A 23,841-nucleotide genomic window follows, 5' to 3' on the forward strand; every position below is an offset into this window, starting at 1 on the left:
CCAATACATGGCAGATTTCTACTATAGCTATGGGCACTGACAGCCTCCTTTTACACCTTATGTCCTGTCAGTATTTCCCTGTACATGTATTGTGATTTGGAGTCTATATTATATCATCGAATGCTTAGAAAAGTGAACGATGATTAATCGACCCCATGTAAGCAAAAGCTTACAATGTCGAAACCTCAGAACAGAGATTTTTTTTCCAAAAAAACAAAAAAAAAAAAAACTTTAAAACATTACATAAAGTGGGGGGCTTATGCCCCCCACCCCCCTACTTAAATATACCAAACGCTGAGATCACACTGCAGTGCCGAAAATGGCAAAGTAGCAGAAGCGGCCAAGCAAATTCTTTCCCAGGGAAAGAATTCACTTAAAAGCCACTTCTCTATTTTGCCTTTTCGTTCTTTTATATTCGATCAAGACACATTCGACAGAATGCATCTGTGATCACGTAATAGGAACCCGTGATTTATTACTGTACAATGCTAATAAAATTAGTCAAGTTCAGACACGAAGTGGCAGAGCTTGGGATGCTAAACTTCATTGTGGAGATACTGTGTCTCCTTCATTCTTCATGTGCATTTAATAGGATGTTTCTTTACTGAAAAGATTTTATTGAATTTTCATAAAACAAGAATCTGAATTATTGTTACATAGGAAATTAAACCTATCTTATTGGTTAACAACACATATAACAATATAAGAATAAATAACAAACCAGCAATACAAACTATTTACATAGGTGCCTAAGATGAAGAAAACAAAGAGTAAAAACAAAACAGATAAAAAGATGTCTTTTTAGTATAATATGAAACCATACAGTAGATCAGTCATTCTTGTCCAATATTTCTACCACTTTTAGCCATGATATATAATAAGATGTAATCCTTTCTGATCTTTTCCTGATAGTTTTTAACTCCATCTGAGATACAGTTAACACAATACTTCTGAAATCCTTAAAAGCTGGAGATGTTTCACTCTTCCAGTCAGTTGAAATGGTCTTACGTGCAATAACTACAACATTTCAAAGAAGTGAATATTTTGCTCTGGGTACACATTGTGGAATAGGAGCTTTAAACAGAATTAAATATTTAGACAACTGAAACTTATCATTAAAAACTGTATAATGCAGTTCACTTTGTCCCAAAATACTTGTGTTGCTAGTCTGCCTTCAATTTTGCTTTATATCTCCAACAATCCATTTCTTGTTTAAACCTTAATCCTAACCTATGAGGTGTTAAAAAAGACTTATGAAGACATTTCCATACAAATAACTTCTATTGGATTGGCAAGGATGTACACCTAGGAGAAACAAGTATCCATTTTTTTTTTCATTTTCATCAGGAGCTCTATTATTAATGTTTGTAATAATCCCAAAAATTATCTTTATAATATGCCTTCGTGCTTTTAACTATTTTATAAATTTTAGATAAGCAGCCTTTTTCCTAAACAGCAAGATTTGTTAAATAAACAATATATTCAATAAATTTAGGGACATTTTCTCTAATAGCTAGACGCATTCATTTTAATTTATTTATAATATATTGCCTTAGATACTGTATTGGTAACCACATGCTACTATCTAGATCAAATTTATGCATAACTTGTTCCATTGTTAAAAGTTTACCAGTATGTAACAGCTGATCCCAGAATATTAATTTAATTTCCTTGAGAAAATTTATAGATACAATCCTTAGTACAGGCAATGAGATATAACAAAAAAGTCCATGCCGTAATATCTTGATTCTTGTTTAGATAATTTTTGAATAATTTTAATGTTTCAGCTACAAATTTAGAGCTTATATATTTCTTTTTATTGAAGGTTGTGCAATCTCTCACTATCCTGAATAAATTATTGGATATCAAATCTGTATATTGCTGTGACACTGAGTGGCTTGATTGCAACCAAATGTTTTCATGGATTTGTTTCCATCTGGCTGTATAAGAGGTGTTCAACCACAAGGATGAGGTCTTTGTGGCAGATGATAAAGCATAAATATTTATATGAGGTAGATTTATACCCCTTGCTTCCCAGTCATTCAAGTGATGATTAACAGCTATTCTGGGTGTACTATTAAACCACAGAAAGTTTAACATCATCTTGTTACACTGTTTTTATATTGTTTAGAAGGGGGAATAGAAAATGCTTGGAAAAAATATAATAATTTTGGAAAGATAATCATTTTAATTATGTGTAATCTCTCTTCCATTGTAAAGAATAACTTATTCCATTTTTAAACGAGACATTTTATATGATTTAAAATATTATAGTTAAGAAATAGTGTCTCACTTGTATCTTTAGTTAATAAAACCCCCTAAATATTTAATTTTATTATCAGAAACAAGAGATTGAGAGAATTTCTTATTCAAATTCATTTGTCAGAGTTCAATAACAACAATTTTGTTTTGTTTTCATTGAATTTAAGTCTAGAGACAGACTGAAAGTGGTCAATTGACTTCAATAAAGCATCTAATGAGCTAACATTGTCATTTAGAGTAAGTATGATGTCATCACCAAAGAGCTGAACCTTCATTTCTATGTTATTCCCAATCTGTAAACTTTTAATGCTTGCACTCTTTCTACTATAGTATTCAAAATGCTATATAACTAAAGCAAACAACAGAGGAGCTAAAGGGCATTCTTGTTTTGTGCCTCTAGCAGTTGATATAGATGTAGAGAGACATGAGCCAATCTTGACATATGCTGTAGATTTCGCAAAAAGTGATTTAATTAACTGAATAAACTTAAGAATTAAGCCATATTTTTCTAAAGTTAGTATTAAATAGTTTTAGTCAACTGAATCAAAGGCATTGTTTGTGTCTAGACTGACTAGGGTCATGCTCCTTTTTGTAAGATTTACATAATCAATTAGAGAAAGTATTATTTCAATGTTGTCATAAGTGTTTCTGTTCTTAATAAAACTTGTTTGATCTTCATCTATTAATAAAAGAAGCAGCTGTTTAATTCTATCTGCATGCCTGAATTATCATGAACAGTTTGTAATCATCATTATTCAAAAGAGATATTGGTCTAAAAGAGGAGTATTCAGGAGCACTTCTTTCATAGGTTCATAAGTAGGTACTAGGCTATCTGCCTGAGGGCATTTATAAGCCTAGCCAGACTGTCAGCTTTTGCCACCCCATTGATTAATTAACTGAGCCTCTGTCAAGCAGAGCCAATGAGGTGATCCCAGGGGTGTATTTTCTGTTGCCCATCCACTAGTCAAGCTTTCTCTTGAAGAGTGTTAGTAAGGGGCTCTGTTCCAAAGCATGGGGAGTCTCTGTGATAGGAATATATCCTTCCAGCATGTTCTATTTATTGTTGTGGTGAGGTTTAGCTCACTAGAACATGTGGCTCACAGTGATTTGGATTTCTTTAGGTGGAGCATGTCCATCAATTCTGAGCTGGACATGGCTTTGTAAGTCAGGCAGAGATCACCTCTGAGTAAGTGATATGCCACTGAGTACAGCCGGAGTTTTTTCAGTCGGGCTGCATAGGACATATGTTTGAGGCCAGTAATCCTCTTGGTGATGTGCTTTTGTGGTCTTTCCAGCTGTTGGAAGTGTCTTGTGAGGTACATCCCAAATGAGGCATTGTACTCTATGATGGGTCTGATAAGTGATGAGTAGAAGGGCACTATAACCTCTTTATTTCTAGATGCAAACCCTTTAGTAATTAGATGGGCCACATAGAAGGATTTCCTAGCTACTTTGGCAATATGATTGTCAAAGGAGAGATTATTATCTACCTGGGTTGCCAGATCTCTTATTATCTCTTCTGTATTAAGAAGGCTGCCACCTATGTGGTAATTCATGGGTGTATTGTTTTTCTCAAATGGGATGACTATGCATTTTTTGGCATTTAGTTTGAGGCCATGACTTTGACACCAGGTGCCTTTCTCAGTAAGGCTTTTTGAAGGATGACCATGTCAGCCGGACAGTCAATTATGGCTCCCAGTTTGTAGTCATCGGTGAACTTGGTTAGCCATAGTTGTCCTGTGTTTGCCTGTACTTCTGAGAAGTATATGCCGAACAGTAGGGGTCCCAGGACTGAGCCTTTTGGGACACCATTTGTGACTGGTTTAGAGTCGGACCTGGAGTCCGCTTTTCTTACCATGTGAGTCCTGTCTGTAAACCAGTTGGCAACCCATTTTGTGATATAGGGGTTTATGTTCAGGCTGGTGTGTTTTTCTATAATACCCGAGTGAGGAATGGTGTCAAATGCCTTGGTGAGATCAAGGTAGGCTGTGTGAACCACCTTTTCCTCATCTATGGCCTTGGTGAGTGTCTCAGAGAAGTCAGTCAGGTTTAGTAGGCATGACCTGCCCTTAACAAAGCCGAACTGGGTCGGGTCAAGTGCTTGGAGGTTCCCAATGTCTTTGTTAATGAGTTCCATGATGATGCGCTCCATAGCCTTGCAGACCAGGCTAGTCAGGCTTATGGGTCGATAGTTACCAGGGTCAGTTGTGGCCCCTCCTTTGTGGAGCAGAATAACCATTGCTGTGTGCCATTCTATGGGCACGTAGCCCGTGGAGAGGCTGAGGTTAAACAGCGTGTTTAGGTGGGGGGTTAGTTCGTTCTGTAGTTCGTGCAAGACGCAGCCTGGGACACCATCTGGCCCCAGTGATGCTGTGTTTTTGGCTTTTGAAAGGGCTGTTTTCACCTGTACTTCTGTGATTTCTGGGACACTACACTTTTCCGGTATTGTTGTGGGCCCTTTTGAAGGTGAGAGGGAGGTGAAGTTTGCACTGAATCTATCTACCAAGATGTTGGCAATATCAGTAGGTTCAGTATATTTTGTGCTATTTTGCACTAGATCAGAGCATATCTGCGAGTTGCCACTTAGATTCTTGACATAGCTAAAGAAGGCTTTGTGGTTGTCTTTTGAATCCTTGGCTATTTTTCTTTCGAAGTTAGCCTTGGATGATTTTATGAGGGACCTTAGTTTCTTACTGATACTGATCAGGGATGTCTTACCTTCTTGGGATTTGCTTTTTTTCTGAACTAGTTTCCTCCTTTTGTTGTATAACCTGTTTATGGCAGGGGTCCATCAGACTGGTTTCCTTCTCTTAGGGGAGTGAGTCTTGGTTTTGCTAGGGATGGCACGATCCATGCATCCTTGTAGGTGCTCATAGAGTGCAATTGTAAGGGATTGTGCATCTTGGGCAGTGTTATCCTTTAGCTTGTGGGGGCTGTGAAACTTACCACCTATGCCTTAAGTAAGGTGAAATTTGCTTTAGAAAAGTTTTTCACTGCGGTTTCCTTGGTTGGGGGTGGTGGTGGGGTGTGGACATCCAGAGTGATTAGTTTATGGTCTGATCTAACCAGTGACGGGTTGACCTCCGATGCGGAACACCTGTCACCCATGCTGGTGATGACCAGGTCCAATATGTTGTGGCCTCTGGTAGGTGAGTTTACCAGCTGATCCAGGGGCCAGGGCATTTTAGTTGATAAATTCCAGGAAACGCTGAGCCTGGGAGTTTGTACTCAAGTAGTTTTTCCCAGTTAATGGTAGGGTAATTGAAATCGCCCAATATCAGGGTGTTCGGTAGGACCTTCATGTTTTCCAGTGTCTCCAGAAAAGAGGAGTGGTGGTCCTGGGTCATGGTGGGTGAGCTGTAGCAGGCCACAATTTGCATTGCAGATTTCAGATAGATGATATTACTGTATACTTCCAAGAAGGAGGTAGGGAACTGTTCTGGCAAATTACACTTAAGGCCAACAGGAATCCCGGTTTAAATGAAATGTTATCCATTATGCCAGTTTTAAAACACAGATCAGCTAAATTGTAGTAATAATTATTCATGGTATTTTAACAAGTACCACTAGAGGGCAGACGTAGATAAAGAGTTTTCATTCACAAGAATTTGTACACATAAAAAATTATTTTATATGTTTTTACACATTATATTTTTCATTCATTTATTATTGGAAATGTTATATATATTTACATTGTTCTGATAGATGAATTTAGGTTATTACAATGTATATTTTATTGATTCATATCTATATTCTTGATATGTTTTAAATTTTACTGCCATTTTAAAATTTTAAATGTTGCAGAACCAATGAGATCAGTTGATTGATGTACATCATGCTATTTAAACAGTACTTGTATTATATGATCCAACAGATACACACCCAGCCACCGGAACACAGAACCAGCGATAAAACACTGAAAATCACACCAAATTGCATATGCTTCTGGTATCTGTGTGGCAAAATGGTCCAGATAGCAACCAGCTATATCAAAACGTCAGGAAAGTCAAAACTCTGTTCAGAGGCGTAAAAATAATTCCTTTAATCACAGAAAGTAAGCGCTTTCGCCCGGAGGCTTCTTCAGACTTATACATAAACCATTTCCTTCTCAACATTTAAATAGTTCTCCATGTGATTTCATTGGTTAATACATTACTTGAATTTGTCACAATATAATTGATTAAATACATTAAAAACTCTAAAATTCTAGGCAAAACATGAACTACTTGATAAAACCTGTCAGTAAAAAATGTGTCAGTACTAAAAACACACATACTTTCCTTACCTATTACGTATAGAAATTATTTATACATAAGTGTATTGCAAAACTGTAAACATTAGCTAAATTTCTAATATAATAACTGCATGAATTAAAATCACATGTACCTCATAGTATACAAAAGGGACCCAGTCTATATCTTCCTTTTGAGTTTCCTGTTTCTCAGAACGGGCTTAATTTGTGTTTTGTCATTTAATCCAGGTGCATGGTCAGCTTTACACCTAATTATCCATTTTAGTTCACATTCTAAGGTGAAGTTGATGACATCTCCCCCCCTCGGATTAACATGAATTTTTTGTATGACACAAAACCATACTTTATTTATTACTCTATACGTAATAGGTAAGGAAAGTATGTGTGTTTTTAGTACTGACACATTTTTTACTGACAGGTTTTATCAAGTAGTTCATGTTTTGCCTAGAATTTTAGAGTTTTTAATGTATTTAATCAATTATATTGTGACAAATTCAAGTAATGTATTAACCAATGAAATCACATGGAGAACTATTTAAATGTTGAGAAGGAAATGGTTTATGTATAAGTCTGAAGAAGCCTCCGGGCGAAAGCGCTTACTTTCTGTGATTAAAGGAATTAATTTTATGCCTCTGAACAGAGTTTTGACTTTCCTGACGTTTTGATATAGCTGGTTGCTATCTGGACCATTTTGCCACACAGATACCAGAAGCATATGCAATTTGGAGTACTTGTATTATGTGTATTTTATCTGATGAAGTGGGATATACAAAAATGCAGATTTGTATTGACAGCGTTAATAAATTTCTTTTTTGTCAACCTACATCGTTCCTCAGCATTCATTCTCTCATTTGGATGCTCAATTGGACAGATTTGTTTCTTTGGTTTTTTGCATCCATATTGTGGTTTATTGTTTTTTTAGAGAATGGCTGAGCATCCAGGAGACGAGGCAGAGGACGACTTGCCCAGAAGTGGAAGAGGAGAACTACGTAAGATGATCGGTCAGCTCTCACAGCTTGTTGAGCTGCTTACACCAGTTTGCCAATCATTTGCAGCGGTGTTATCAGGTGTTCCTGGCAACCAGGAAATGCTTACGAGACGGAATAGCATGATGCCTTCTAGGTTGGAAAACAATTCACAGGATTTACAAGGTCCACCTTTACCTCTACCTAACGTTAGCATGGAGTGTATGGGATTTCCTAGTATTTTTAACAACAAAGCTAGTGAAACGTCGAACCGACCTGGTAGGACTTTACAATGTTTGAATTCAAGTGACGACAACAATGCTACACAAGGTGACTATTTAAATGCTGTTGGACCAAATTTGTTACATTTTAAAGATATTATAGACAGAAAGTATGATCTTGTTAATCATGTTCCACCTGAACGTAGTACTCACAATGTTCTTACTTATAAAGAACATCTGGACCGTTTGTATGTTTTGATGGATAAATATAAGAGTTTTGAATGTGACAATGTTTATTTTAATGAATGCCTACAACATAAAATTGTACCTAAGGGACTGAGAATCTGGAAGTTTCCCAATAGGGTTCAACCTGGTTCTGATTTTCATGCTAATCTCATTAAAATATTTGATAAATGTGGATTAGAAGTAGTTAGATCTATTAAGGAAGAGAATGAAAAAGAAAAGACTTTTTTATTGAAGGAAATGGAAAAGCTGAATGATAATATTTTGAATGATTTACTGATTACAGTAGAAGAGGAGAAAGCTAAATATCATGAAATCTTTATACAAATAGATAGGAAATGTACTATTAACATGAATAGAAAACATGGTAAAATACAAAGGGATTTAAGGGAATATAAAGAAGGTTTTGCCTACCCACCCCCTAAACCATTTAAAAAGTTTTCTATTAAAGAAAATGATAATTTAAGAGACATGAATGTTATGGAAGGGGACAGATACAGGGATGTTGATGCTGAACAACAGGTGGAACAACCAGAAAGACAGGGGAAATTCCCTTTAGATTACCCTTTAGATTACCCTCCCCTCCCAAGGAGGTTGGACTGAATATGAAACAAGCCCAGGACATTTTACAACTACAATTACCCTCAACATTGATAGAAAATGAAATAGAGACCACCATTAATGGTGGAGAAGATTACATTTCTGTGGTTGACAATGTTTACACCTACCAGGGATACAATATTTTCAATTACAGTCATATTTCTATTGATTTGGAGCATTTTAATTTATTTTCAAAAGGTTTCAAGTACGTGCCATATAGGAAGACTGACTTGGTAAAAAACATTATAGATTTAAAGCTGTTTATCAGAAAAAAGAATTTAGCTTTAATTTTCGGAAACACAGATTCAAATTCTGTTTCAAATTCAGTTTTAAAGAGAAAAGGAACCTTTAACCCTCCGTTACACCCCCGATTGAAAAACTTGGAGACTATTTTAGAGAGGGAAATCAGAAAGGAGGTACAAAATCATAAAGTGAGTTCTAATTTAACTTCTATGGAAAGACAATATTTGGATGTGTTAAAAACAGATCGTACCATCAGAATTATGCAACCAGATAAAGGGGGTGGCACAGTTCTGATGGATACAATTATTTATGAATCCAAAATGAAAGATGAGTTACAAAATACCCACAAATATTGTTTAGCATCAGTCAATGAAGTGAATATAGCTAACTCAAAAATACATATGTTATTGGATGATTTATTACTGGAAGGTTCTCTAGATTTGGATACACATAAGTTTTTGTATAACAAATTTCCTAGGGTACCTTCAGTATTTGGAATTCCTAAGGTCCACAAAAATTCCAAGGACCCACCTTTAAGGTTGGTAGTTTCTTCCAAAGGGTCTATAACATCCTTCATTTCAAAATTTTTGGATGATAAACTTAAAAAACTAGCATACCAGGGGTCTACAGTACTAAAAGATTCATGGGATTTATTAAGACTTCTAAAATGTGAACTAAGCCATGATTCATTAATGTTCATTACAATGGACGTTGTGGATCTATATGGTAGTATACCACATGAATTAGGTTTAAACTGGTTGGAAGAATATATGTTAAAATATGGAAAATTTTCTAATAAGGGCTTCAACAATATTCTTATGTTAATGGAAATAGTTTTAAACAATAATTTTATGTATTTTGAAGAAGAGTTTTATAAACAAATCAAAGGAGTAGCAATGGGAGCAGGATGTGCTCCTACTTTTGCCAATATTGTATTTTCTTGGTGAGAAGATCAATATATCTTGAACAGTGAATTTAAAAGTTGTTGGATATTATATAAACGTTTCCTGGATGATATATGTATTTTATGGACTGATACAGAGAAAAAATTCATGGAATTTTTGAAATATATTAGGACTACTACACACTTCCTTGATTTCACATATAATATAGACTATAATACATTAAATTTTTTGGATATCAGTGTTTCTAAGGAAATGGGTAGTTTTAGTTCAAAAATATTCAGGAAACAAACCTTTTCTAATTCTTATCTGCATTAAAACAGTGGTCATCCTTACTTTCAGAAGAAAAATCTTATTAAAGGGCAGCTAGTTAGGATTAGTCGGATGACATCTAATGATACAGAATTTATAGCTGATAGTAAAAAGGTTTGTGATATGTTTGAAAGGAGGGGTTATCCAAAGGACATTATATGTCAGGTAGAAAATGAGGTTTCTGTTGGTAGAAAAGGTAGGTTTGGACCTATTTTAGGAAAGGATATAGTTTACCTTCCTAATACTAAGGTACCAATTCCTAAAAAAGATAAAAAAGATGAAAAGGATGCCAGGGAGACTTATATCCCAGATTATAATGGAGATTCTAACATTATAAAAAGAATAGTGAATAGGGAATGGGGTAGATTTCAACCAAATTTCTAATATAGATCCTAAAGTATTAGGGCCCTTATATTTTACACACAGACGGGATTTGAATTTTAAGAATATGTTTGAATTTGGAAGTCGACAAAATAACATCAGTTGCCATTTAAAATACGACACATATAAGTGTGGAATGTGTTCTCAGTGTTCGTATATAGTGAATGCTCCTTCATTAGAGATTCCCAGTAGGAATAGGAACATCACAAACAAGGTGCATGCAAATTGTAACAGTTCAGGTTTAGTTTATTTAGCTACATGCAAGGTTTGTAATTCATTTTATGTAGGGAAAACTGAAAGGAAACTCAGGACTAGGATTTATGAACACAATTATGAGATCAATAAGGCGAACCCTAGAAATGCACTATTTTGCCATAGGAAGTCCTGTCCACTATCCATATTTTCCTTTTTTGTTCATGAAATGGTTCCCAGGGAAGTCAGGGGAGGTATGTGGGAGACAAAGCTGGAATATAGGGAACTGTTCTGGCAAATTACACTTGAGGCCAACAGGAATCCCGGTTTAAATGAAATGTTATCCATTATGCCAGTTTTAAAACTCAGATCAGCTAAATTGTAGTAATAATTATTCATGGTATTTTAACAAGTACCACTAGAGGGCAGACGTAGATACAGAGGTTTCATTCACAAGAATTTGTACACATAAAAAAAAAATTTATATGTTTTTACACATTATATTTTTCATTCATTTATTGTTGGAAAAGTTATATATATTTAAATTGTTCTGATAAATGAATTTAGGTTATTACAATGTATATTTTATTGATTCATATCTATAGTCTTGATATGTTTTAAATGTTACTACCATTTTAAAATTTTAAATGTTGCAGAACCAATGAGATCAGTTGATTGATGTACATCATGCTATTTAAACAGTACTTGTATTATGTGTATTTTATCTGATGAAGTGGGATATACGAAAACACAGATTTGTATTGACAGCGTTAATAAATTTCTTTTTTGTCAACCTACATCGTTCCTCAGCGTTCGTTCTCTCATTTGGGTGCTCAATTGGACAGATTTGTTTCTATAATATTATATATCTTGGGTGCTTTATTAAGCTTTAATTTATACATTTGTGACTGAAGTTCAGACTTTGTTATTTGTTTATCAGTTGACTTAAATGTGCTGATCCTGAAACTTAATTTTGTATATTTGTTTGAAGAAGAGCACTTATATGTTGCAGTTCTAGTTTAACACTTTGAGAGTTAATAGTATGGTAATGTATTTTAAATGCTTCTAATATTCCCTCTAAATGTGACACTTTCTTCTTAGTACCTAGTATATTTACTTCCTTTATCTGATGTGATTTTGTTATCTTTTTAGTCCTATTGGCTATTCTTTTCTGATTTCTTGGAGTCATTGTATAAGAAACAAATCTAATATTCTCTAAGTCAGTCATAGATTTGTGATGTAATATTTCTAAATATTTTTTATTTTTAACTTCCAGTTCCTTAGTTTGATACTTCATCCCTTTTTTGAATGTTAAGTTTTAACCCATCAATACTTGTTAGTAACTCTGAAAAATCTTTATTCCATTTATTCCTCTTATTAATGTACTAGATTAAACCTTTTCCATAAAAACAAGACTTCAGTGAGTTCCATACATATATCTCTGAGGTGACTCCATTTAGGTTTGACTCAAGAAAGGAATATTTTTCCATGAGATAAAATTCCTTAAAATCTATTAAATTTGTTATGTAAGATGGTATTCTAGTAATAGGAACCCTTTGTCTTGCATCTACATCTAAGTCAAATGTAAGTGCATTGTGGTCTGAAAGGGCAATTGAATTACCTTAAATTTGTCAAGCTTTATATTTAAATCTCTTGATATGTAGACTTTAACAATTCTTGAATGAGAACCATGTCTATGTGAATAAAATGCATAAAATAGTAAATCTGGCCGGCATATTCATTTATGTTGACTAGATTAAACATGTCAGTGAATTCAGTCAATACCTTTGAAGCATAGCTCTGAACAAATCAGGGATAAATTTCAACAGAATCAGGGACAACTGCAGAGAAAATCAGAGTCAATCAGGGGAGATTTTAAAATATTAGTGCTATTAATTTAAGACTTTGACAAAATCAGAGCTTATGGATGGATATACCTTTTCTGAAGTAAAGAAGTTTATAACTTTTTTAATCATTGCCATTGTTCATTACATGCAATTCACCACCTTTCCTCTAAAAAGTCAAATGTTTTAGGTGGGATTAAGAGGGACAGAGCTAAAATGTGAGTCAGGGACAGTTGAGAGGTATGCTTTGAAGTAGGTGTTTTCCTATGTGTGTTTATAGTGCTAGTGTTAGTATCGTACATCTTACAATTAAAATCTCCAGCTAGTATTATGTTTCCTTTTGAGCATTGTATGATGTCTTCTATCTGTTATTTAACTACCTTGACTCCTAGTCCAGGAATCCAGTAATGATTCACCGAGGTATATATTTTCCCATTCAGTTCTCAAGTAACCAAACAAAGCATCCCTGAGCTGTCTTGAAAAGTATTTATAACTTTAGGCATTATGGCTGAGTTCTTCCATAAAATCATTACTCTTCTTGTCTTTTTTTATGATGTGAACTTGTCAGAATTGTATAATTACAAATACTAAATTTGTATAAGTCTGTTTGTAAAAGGTGTGTCTCCTGTAAAAATATAAGATGTGGATTTAAAAATTTTAAGTATTTAATCAAACTTCTTTTTTACAAATATTATTTAAACCATTTACATTAATGGAGATGCATTTCATAACTAAATCTTGATTTCCAGAATTTTCAGGTATATATAGAGAGGAAAGTAAGAAACATATATCAGTGTGGATAGAATGATTTAACTACTTGAGCTATAACAATATTATTAATGTACTTAGGCACCCCCCCGAAAAGAAAACAAAGCTAAAACATTAAATGTTGCACTAAAAAACACAAGTACAATCTATAGGGAAAAAGGAACCCCTACACTTGAATTGCCAAGCCATCCAAGTATATGCTCTAAAGCCCTTTTCAACCCATCTCCAGGTCTGACTATCTAATAACATTATATTGTAACAAAAGGTAAACAATTATGGGTCTATATTATATTTTTGACAGCTGAAAATGTCGACTCTGACTTGTTTGACATCAAAATGTCGAACTACAAAATTAGCAAACGGCCAAATCACCGATTTCTTTCCAATGGAAAGAAATCGGTTGGCAATTGTATAACACCTGCCCTTTCCCTGAGTGTAGTGCGATCTCGGAGTTAGAATATTTAGTTAGGGGGGTGTGGAAGGCACAGCCCCCCACATTGGGGGGTGTGGGGGGTGAAGGCCCCCACTTAAATATATTTGTTTATGTGTGCCGTTGGTGTTTGGCCAACTGATTTATTTCTGTTGGAAAGAAATCGTTGATTTGGCCATTCACTAATTTTGTAGTTCGATATTTTGGTGTTGAACAAGTCAGAGTCGACATTTTCAGCTGTCAACAATGTAATATAGACCCAACAATTATTACTAGTAATTATCTAATGAAGTGACATGTACAGAAAAACAGTCTACTTACAATAAAATACCGCCACTTAAATACTCACTTAATAAACTTAAATTAAATTGCAGTCACTAAAACTGACCCCTGGGGAACTCCACTTGTAACCGGTTTAGAGTCAGACCTAGCTCCTGCAACTCTCACCATGTGGGTTCTGTCTGTGAGCCAATTGGCAACCCATCTTGTGACATAGGGGTTTATGTTCAGGCTGGTGAGCTTGTCTATAATACCAGAATGTTAGTAGAACAAACACAAGTGCATCCAAACGGAGAAGGCACTGAAGTCACTGAAAGTACTCACACAGTCAAATGATGAAACCAGTTCAAGTGAGATGAAATAATATGAAAATTCCTCTTTATTCCATACATAAAACCACAAAGAATAAGCGCTTTCGCGTAGCTGTAGTACGCTTCATCAGATTCTGTTACAAGCTCTGTTATTTCAGTTTATATAGTCAAGCATTGTATTCAATTAGTATAATTAATTAATTAGAGAACCATTTAATGGCTTAACTTAAGACAACCTCTTATTTCAGTTAAAGGGCTATGTATTCATTTTTGTAAATAGATTCATTCAAATACAGAATTATATACATATATATCCTAAATCAAATCAGAATGTTGCGTACATCTGTATAAATATATTTCATAAAAAACATAACACTACCTTAACATACATAAACTAATCACATAAAAACTTTCTAAACTGTATTATCTAACTCATCTTCCAGTATTTCAGAATCATGGAACCTTCATCAAATAAAACCACATATTGTTTACATCTTAATATAATATATATTAAAGTGCATAGTGCAAGTCTATATATGGTATAATACTGTATAATATGATCTAATAAATCAATATATGTATATATAAAACTAACAATACTATCAATTGGTTAATAAAATATATGAAAATGGTAATATATAAAAACATGTATATAAAATACTATACTATACAATACTATACTATACTATAATACCAGAATGGGGAATGGTGTCAAAGGCCTTTGCGAGGTCTAGGTAGGCTGTGTGTACCAGCTTTCCCTTGTCTATAGCCTTGGTAACTGTCTCAAAGAAGTCCACCAGGTTTAGGAGGCATGATCTGCCCTTAACAAAGCCAAACTGGGTAGGGTCCAGTGTTTGGAGGTTCCCCAATGTCTCTGTTAATGAGTTCCATGATGATGCGCTCCATAGCCTTGCAGACCAAGCTAGTCAGGCTTATAGTTCCCGGGGTCTGTTGTGGCTTCACCTTTGTGGAGTGTAATGCCACTCTATGGGTACGTAGCCTGTGGAGAGGCTGAGCTTGAACAGTGTGTATAGGTGAGGGGTTAGTTCGCCTTTGAGCTTGTGAATGATGCAGCCTTAGGCACCGTCCATTCCCATTGATGCTGTGTTTCTGGCTTTGGAGATGGCTGTTTTAACCGGAGTGTCTGTGATTTCAGGGGCTCTACATTCTTCTGGTATGGTTATGGGACCTTATGGGGTTTATAAGTGCTTGCTATGAGTTTTGAGCAAGTGCCAGGCTGAGAAATGAATGGCTTGAGTGCTTAAGTTGAAAGTTTGTCTAGTTCCAAGGGAAAAATTGAAGAGTACACTTTGTGGAGCCTGGAATAGTTATACCCTAGCTAAACAGCGCTGCCCGATGTGCAAAACCTTGCAAATGTGGTTTTTATAGCAGAGAAATGAAAGAGATAGAAATTAGCTCAAAATGGCCAATAAACTACTAATTTCTGGTCTGAAACAACTCCTCCAGGGACAGATAGGCTGCTCAAAGCTCCCCTCTTTCACAGGAGAACAGAGAAATGTCCTTTTATCCATGTAAGGTATAGGCAAACACAGAGATTTGTAACACAGTCCTGAATTCAGCACTAACCTGAAAACTGGACTATACTAGCTTAGAAAGGTGGGAAACAAGTATTTTTTTTTTCAGAAAATAAAGCAGATACAATCAAAAAAACACTTTAAATGCACAGAAAAGGATGCTTATTGTTATATATCTCAGTTCAGAGTTGGAGTCAATGCCCCTAGTAATAAAGTAGGAAGAAACACAAATACAGTAAAATCAGATGACTAAAGTATAATTTATATATATATATATATATATATATATATATATATATATATATATATATATATATATATAAAACAATAGAAAACGAACAAACTGATTTAAACAAGTTACCCAGTTAACCAGAAAAAAGCTCAAAACTGAGCCCTGTTCCAGCAGTCTTTAATCAGACAAGTTCTAACTGCACACTCCCGCTACTAGGGTGCAGGGCAACTTTCTCCAAAAAAAGATGGCCTGGATCAGTGCTCAAATTATACAAGTAAAGCTAGATTCAGCAGGCCTGAATCTGGTCCTATGCTACAGCAACAAGGTATACCAATTTCCGAAAGAAACAGTTCAAATAAGCAGGCACAATAAACCTGTGACCAGAAATTCCCAGCTCAGAAGGGCAGAATCCAGCCTCTCCTCCCACAAGAGTGCAGACCACAAACCTTCTTAATGTAGAATAACTGGCCTGAAGCCCAAGTGCTTAAACCAGAACTAATACACTTTTAGAATGGCAGACACTGAGCCTTCAATCAGCAATTCCCAACTTAAAAGGATGTAAGCTACCTGTCTTGCCACACTTTTGGTAAGCACTTTTGAACACTTCAAAATTGCAGCTCGAGTAATCCCTTTCACATAACGGCCACACATATAACATTACTAAGCACTTAAACAAACTTTAACTGTATAAATCATATACTTAAGCATGAAACTAAAAAAAATAAAAGCATTTTACATAGAGATTTAATATATATATATATATATATATATATATATATATATATATATATATATATATATATATCTACGTGCAGTACATTATTCATTTTACAACCTGTATATCAATTACTTTACAATAATGCTATATTTTAATCATTTTAAACTGAAAACTCACCCCCACCTACACACACAAGAACTCTGAGACTGCTATGTAGTACATTGGCACAGCCATGTTTAGTAAATTGTTTTACTGTGAATTAAGATTATTAATAAGACACTTTATATATTACTTTTAATAGACTGTGCTAAAGGTTAAATATTTTGTAGATTGCATTTAAATGATGACTGTTTTAACAAAAGTAAATGAACCCAAGTTAAAAGAAAAGAGAATAAAACTATTTTACCTTTTTTCCTTGTGATTTATGAGTAAAGTGTATATTTTTTTTTGGTGAGTTTGAATGGGTAACAGATAATACAAGTAAGAAAAAAGGACTTTGGTAAAAAGTTATTTATCTTTTTTTTTTTTTTTTTTTTTTTTTGTCAAATACTTTCCAGTTGTTTTTCTCAAGTTGACACTTAAGTGAGGAAGTAAGGCAATCCATTTCTTCTGTTTGATGTAAAATATTGTTGTTTGTTAGATATGAAGCAGCTGAGTCCAATGTGTCAAAGGTTTTAGTGTCCCCTAGAAAGAAGTCTTAGAGGGAGCAAAAGATGAAGTTTAAGATGTTTCTTTTTTTAGTTCCTTAATTAATGGCAAACATTCTGTTCTTCTTGTAATCACTGCAGATGAGTAATCAATATCAAACCTTATGATGTGGTCATTAAATTTAATTAGAGAGTTACCCCATGCTGTTTTTTAATACAAGCTCCTTGTCTTCAGAACAGAGAAGGTGTACAACAATAGATCCTGGATTAGAGTTTTCCTCATTAGAAAATGAGGAAATTGTCAATGACCTGTGACCTTTCTCCATGCCAAAAGAGAGGGACTCTTGTAGATACTAGGCAGCCAAGATGTGAGGAAGTTTATCATGTTACCTCCCTCTGCTTTTTCTGTCAATTCTCTAGATCATCAACTTTACTGAGTAAAAAGGTATTTTGCTTTAAGAGATGCTCCACATGCAGCTCTTGTTCAGTTTCTCTGACTTCCAGGTCATTTAGAGAGTCTTCCATACTGGCAATCTGGAATTTGTGCCGTAAAATCATTTCTTTCAAATGTTCCATTTGTTTAGTGCTCTCTTCTTTGAAAGTATCCAGCTTACTGTCCATTTTATCAATTTTTTATGAAGAAATCATTCCTAGTGGTAAGCAAGGCTTGCAGTTCTTTCTTCATAGACTAATCCTGTACACTGCCTTCAGAGTAACTCATCTTGAAGAAATATCAGTGTCCTTTTTGAGAAGATTTTGACAGAAAAATCAGCAAATAAAGAAATGATATTCCAGTATAGCCTTCCAGGAACTATCAAAAATATTAATCCGTAAGTTTGATAAGTTAACTGGTCTTGGATTTTAAAATGTTGTGTCAGAAATACACATCAGATAGCAGAGCTGAGAGAAAGTGCTGTTAACCAGCCAGCATCATGGCCACGTCCCCTCAATGGGATGTTTCTTGATTGTTTATGGCAGTGATTCCCTCTTAGTGGTGATGCTCTGCTATGCTACAATTTTCTTTCAGAATCAGAACCAGTGGCTACAGAAAAGGCTAGAAAAATGTTTCTTTTTTAAAATGAATGAATGGAAGCACTGAGTGAAAGCTGCACTAAATATGATAAGGAATGCAAGCTAAATGTAATAAGGAATGCTAAGTATCTGTTAATAAATTTTGGGATCAAGCTATGAACCATATAAAGCTGTGCTGAATATGATAAGGAATGCTAAGTGTTTGTTAATACATTTTGGCAACAAAGTAAGAACTATATAAGGCTACACTAAATATGATAAGGAATGCTAAGTGTCTGTTAATACATTTTGGAAGCCAACTAAGCACCATATAAGGCTGAGCTAAATATGATATCTATTAAAAAAAATTTGGGTACAAACTGAGAACCATATAAGACTGCACTAAATATGATAAGGAATGCTAAGAGTCTGTTAATAAATTTTGGGAATAAACTAAGCACCTTTAAGGCCACACTAAATATGATAAAGAATGCTAAGTGTCTGTTAATAAATTTTGGGAACAATCTAAGTACCATATATTTATTTATTTGTTTGACATATTTTAACAAATGTCAGTTAAATAAATAAATAAATAAATAAATAAATATAAGGCTGCACTAATATAATAAGGAATGCTAAGTGTCTGTTACTAAATTCTGGGTACAAACTAAGAACCATGTCCATTGCTCTTTACTGAGCACACTTCATTCTTCATTTCTTAAAATGTTGTCTGTTATGATCTCAAACCCCTTTTCTCACATCATCCATAGGTTACATATTACAAGTACAGGTATCATATCATCTCCTCTAAAATCTGTATTTATAATATCACTGCCCAAGTTTACATTTACTCAGCAACCTTGATACTTCAGACCTATTATGTATTGTTGTCCCTGTATAAAATCCCAAGCTGAGCTTGGGATAGGCTTGAATGTAAATAAGTGGAGCTAGTTATTACATCCATTGAAGCCTGAAGCAGGATCTTTTTGACAGACATAGCTTTTTGGGCTGAATTTTAAAAAGCAGAGACAGTCATACACAAGCAGTTACTGGAGCCCGTCAACAAATTCAGCTTTCTTATTGTCATAGCATGATTTCTATCATTGATACAACACCCTTACAGCCATTTATCACATCTCATATTTCATCGTTACTAATATGGAAGAGGTTTTCTGAATAGATCCTTATTTAAAGATATGGGATATGGCACTGAAGCAATGAATCATTATTTTCGTTTAGCAAAATTAAAAAAATGTTGCCTTTGCTGAAGGCACTCAGTTAAGATTTTGTAACTACCAACATAACCACTCAAGTGAATACTGAACATTTTGTCTCAAAAACTGGTATACTCCAATCTAGTATATTGCAACAGTCTTTGCTTGCTTCTGTACTTTTTTCTTTAAATATTAATGTAGTCCAGGGCCTGGGCCTCCATTAGCAAAGTTTATATTTCATACCCATTACATTCTCCTGGTGAAAGCCAGTAAAATAATCATGTTGTTCAAAAGAGGATTACAAAGACACCTCACCCAGCTATGCATATTGCTGCAAATAAAAAAGCTGACTTTGAATGCCTAAAATAGCATCTATGCTTTTTTTTTTTTTTTTTCAGACTGCTCATTGACTCAAAAATGCTCTTATTCTTTTAATGTCCCGGACTTCCTGCATCTATATTTTAGCTGGATAAAAGACCACAATTCCTCTGATTTTGATGCTTTGATTTAATGAAGACATTTTAGCCTCTCTTGCAAGTCTGCAAGTGTTTTCAGTTATTCTATATAATTCTGACATGAGCATGTTGTAAATACTCAAATGCAGCACTTCAAGCTTCAACCCATCAATGGATGCCCAACTCAAGTGTTGTTATAGCCTACTTTCTATGGGAAATGTCTGCTTTTGTCATGCTGTTTACTTCCCCCTGAGCATCCCTTACTCTCAGCCACATGTGGTTATCTTCATAGTATTATATATATATATATATATATATATATATATATATATATGTGTGTATGTGTGTATATATATATATATATATATATATATATATATATATATATGTGTGTGTGTGTGTGTGTGTGTGTGTGTGTGTGTGTATGTATATATATATATATATATATATATATATATATATATATATATATATATATATATATATTTCTTTTAACAATAAGCATGAGATTCCTCACTCACACATCCCACACTGATATCCTCTTTGCAGACAATTTTTCTGAAATTAAGTCAAAAAAGTGAAAATGTTTTGTGTGGCTTTCACGTTTTCATCATTAATTAGAATTTTTTTTCTGCAAGCCATGACTTAAAATCTATGCACTTACAATCATAAGCATTCACACCCATATCAGATAGTATTTTATCTCCAGATGAAAAATAATTAAAATAAGACTTAGTGACAAAATATATGTAGAGCTAGATTTATTTTTTTATTTAACATTTGTTGACCAGGAAAGTCTGACTTGGAACAAAGACAATTTTCAGTGGAGGACTGGGGAGAAATGCTCCAGACTCATGTCTTTGAAATGTGGGTGGAAACCGGAGCACCCGGAGGAAACCCACACAATGCAGGGAGGACATGCAGACTCTACACAGAAGGCACTCCAGCTGAGAATCTAACCAGAGAACCTCTTGCTGTGAGGCGACAATGCTACTGCTGCACCACTGCGCCATCCTATTTAGATCTAGATGTAGATCTAGATCTCAATAGAGATAGCTGGGACAATTGATGCACTGGGCATTGGCACATTCACATAACTAAAGTGGAGAAGCAAGAAGGAAAAAAAAACAGCCCTCTTAGTATGCATTCAGCTCTAGGCAAAGAGCTACTATGTTGCCCTTTTCTATTTTGCCTACAGAAACTATAATAAAGTGCTGTACTAGGTCCTTGCCACAGTTGCTAATGTGCAAACAGTTTTAAATCATTTAAAGAGTCATGATGTTAATCGCAGCCTTAAATGATGATTATAGATTCATAGGCAAGTACTAGGCTAGTTGCCTTTTTGGGGCATGTTAAGCCTAGCCAGTTTCCCTTTTGAAGGTGAGAAACAAACCTTATACTTGTGTCTTTGAGGTGCTATGCTAACCCCCATCCCATTGATTGGTATTCATGTTGATATCAGTACCCATGCATTCAGCACCACTGATGTGTAAGGCTAACTGGAACCTCTACTACAGTGCCAGCTCTGCCCCCTAACAGGTTATGACCAGGGTAGTTGCTGTCTCCACACCCTAGCTACTGCTTGCTGAGACACACACACACACACACACACACACACACACACACACACACACACACACACACACACACACACACACACACACACACACACACACACACACACACACACACACACACACACATATAGTCACCATTGCACATTCTCTTTTACTACATTTACTTAATCCAAGTGCATCTTTTGGAAGAAAATACTGTACCCTATTACAGGGGAAGACATTAGTTCAGACCCAACATTTTAATGAGTTTCTTTATATGATATAATGGCAAAGTTTTCTCCTAATATGCAATTTCCTTTTAACATAAATCTAATTCATGTTAACCACTTCCAAAAACAATGACTCTATTTATTCTATCTTTTTGTGCAATGTGCTCATAGTGACACTTATCCATGCCTCTCAACCTGGAAACTTCAAAAATCTAGACAAAGGCCCATGACAAATAGGTACAAATTGGTGTGCTGATTCACATAAATTTGCATACATAATTACCCAGTGGAATTGTAGGATACCAAGTTTCAAATGCAAACTGAAGAAAGAAAATATGGCCCCAGAGTCCCTCTGCAGCCATTCCAGTGTTCTATTACTTGGCTATTTCGCCCCATTTACCATAAACACTGTAATGTGCATACTGATTTACTTCTACTATGTTTATTTGGATTTCATTTAGACTTTTATTTTACATTTTACAGCAAACACTAATAGACATCTGCTAAACAAAACAATTCAGTCTCACAATGAAAATAGACTTAGCATTAAAACTTCTCTGTCCTTGAAACTCACATTCATTGAAACCCACATACAAAGAGAATGCATCTGGCCAGTGGCGGATAAAGATTACCTTTGAGCTGTTTTCAAATAATAGGCCCTTGACAGATGAAACATACATATGTTCTTTGATACACCTTCCTGACTGTATTAACTTATATTCCTTGTATAATATATCACACATGTTAGACTGCATTTTAAATGTTTTTGTTTTGAACATTTTTACAGTAAGCAATGAAACAAAATGCATGAACCAATAATGACAAAACTGCCCATTTCAGAACATTTACATCATGAAAGTCTACTCAAACTTCTACAATCCACCAGTACCAGTAAAGGGTCTATATCACATAGTCGATGTTTTGTAAATTCGAACACCATATGTTCGAACCGATATATTCGAACTTATAAAACTTCAACTATGTAAAAAGAAAAAACAAGGGGAAATGAAATAAAGGGTTGTTTCCCCTTTACTGCACTGTAGTACGGTCACAGAGTTGGTATATTTAAAGAGCAAGGGTGTGGGGGTGCAGTGGGGCTTGCCCCCCTATTTACAAATGTCAGGTAAGTTATTTCTTCTTTTTTTTTTTTTTTTTTTTTGCATTCAAAGTATGACAGATTCAAACCTATGGTCTTGACCATATAACGTTCAAAGTTGTCATACTTCGACTATGTGATATACACCCATCAGTAAATATGCACAATCTCTGCAGAAGTAAAGGTCATCTAAATAATTCCACAATAAAGAGATCTGTAACTAATGAAGAGGCTGCTGCTAGCAAACAACTTTATATTTCATGATTTCATCTACAAGTAAAGTGCCTGTTGCCCTTGAAGAATAAATTGCCTATGTTACATTAAAAAAATAATAAGCTAATAATATTTCAATAGGGAATGGATGGCAAGCAGATAACAGGTTCATAGTTACTAGGTATCTCCACCAAAGGAGGACATTCTTAGTACTGCAGCATCCACCCTTTAAAAGAAGAACACAGTACAGTATCAGCAATCCATTTACATATTGTGGGAGTAGAACCCACAGCCTTCTGCAGCAAGAGCAAGTATACTAGCTGTTGTGCTACCAACAATGCAAACTGATTTGGCATAAGCAGCACTAAGCTTCTCTTTCCCTAAAGAACTGCGCAGCCCAAGAATCAGTAAAAAGCCAACATTTACTGGGGAGGGGGGACTAAGGCCCAAAACTGGGGACACATTTTAAACATTGCTTGTATAATCTTAGAACATTGCTAGAATAGAATGTTGTGTTACCATGTGTTTCCTGAAAGATATGAAGACTGAAACTTAAATGGCTATCATTATTTAGTGAATTCAGTTCTCACTGATTTGCTAGAAAACCACAAATTTTATTTAACATTTGTTTACTGGGAAAGTCCAACTTGGAACCAAGCCAATTTTCAGCAGAGGCCCAAGGAGAAATGCTCCAGACCCATGTCTTTGTATCATGGGAGGAAACCGGAG

This window comes from Protopterus annectens, chromosome 5.part1, assembly GCF_019279795.1.
Source record: "Protopterus annectens isolate FY-2018-M chromosome 5.part1, PAN1.0, whole genome shotgun sequence".
Taxonomy (NCBI): domain Eukaryota; kingdom Metazoa; phylum Chordata; order Ceratodontiformes; family Protopteridae; genus Protopterus; species Protopterus annectens.